Here is an 864-nt window from a genome sequence, read left to right as displayed (position 1 = left end):
TCGTCCCAGAAGTAGCCAGCAATTGGCCCGTTTTTATCTCAATTCATGAAAGCCGTTTAATTGAAGCGTATCGCGTGGCCTCAATTATCGGAAAACTCTCTCGCTGGCTGCGTGCACGCGTGCACACGTGGAGCTGCTATGGACAATTTAAATATGGAATAACAATGGAAAACAGCTTTTCAAAAGTCCTCAAAAAGTGTGATGATCGAAATTTGCAGAAATACATGGCACAATTGTTCACCATTGGAAAACATATTTGAGGTCGTGAATAAATTTCATTTCATGAATTGAGAATTACTAGCAAACAAAAATAATTCAGAATCACGAGAGTTACGGTGCGATCACTCATAAATTTTGAATAGAAATGAACCTACAAGAGCGACGCATGTATGATTCCATGGGAAAGCATTAAATTTATCCGAGAAAATCTCCTCCCTCGCAAAAGTCCTTCCTAACATGTCCCTCCACCCTCTGAATGATGTATCTCGCGTTTTAGCAGCTCCCTCACGTCTCACGTGTCTCCAAACTTCAAGAAGAATAACATCGATCTGTTTGCAAACATCTCCCTGTTACGTGGACGTGTGCGCGCGTGTCGTTGCAACATGAGAGCCCAGCGACACGTGTCGCCCATTAGATCCTAATAAATAATCGAATCGCGCGCAAACCAGCCGCCAAATTTACCCTCGTCGCGATCCATTCGCCTCGCAGCGAATTTCCTCCAAGACATTCGTCTTCGATTCTAATTTCGAGGCCTGGCGCGCGTCGAACTGCGACTAATACTGCTCCGGAATCAGCTCTTAAGAGAAATCACTCCGTTTCCGGTTCAGGTGACGTGGAATTCGAAGGGAGAGGGAGAAACTCCAA

Source organism: Calliopsis andreniformis, chromosome 8 (assembly GCF_051401765.1).
Source record: "Calliopsis andreniformis isolate RMS-2024a chromosome 8, iyCalAndr_principal, whole genome shotgun sequence".
Taxonomy (NCBI): Eukaryota; Metazoa; Arthropoda; class Insecta; order Hymenoptera; family Andrenidae; genus Calliopsis; species Calliopsis andreniformis.
Note: the sequence above shows the minus strand (reverse complement) of the source record.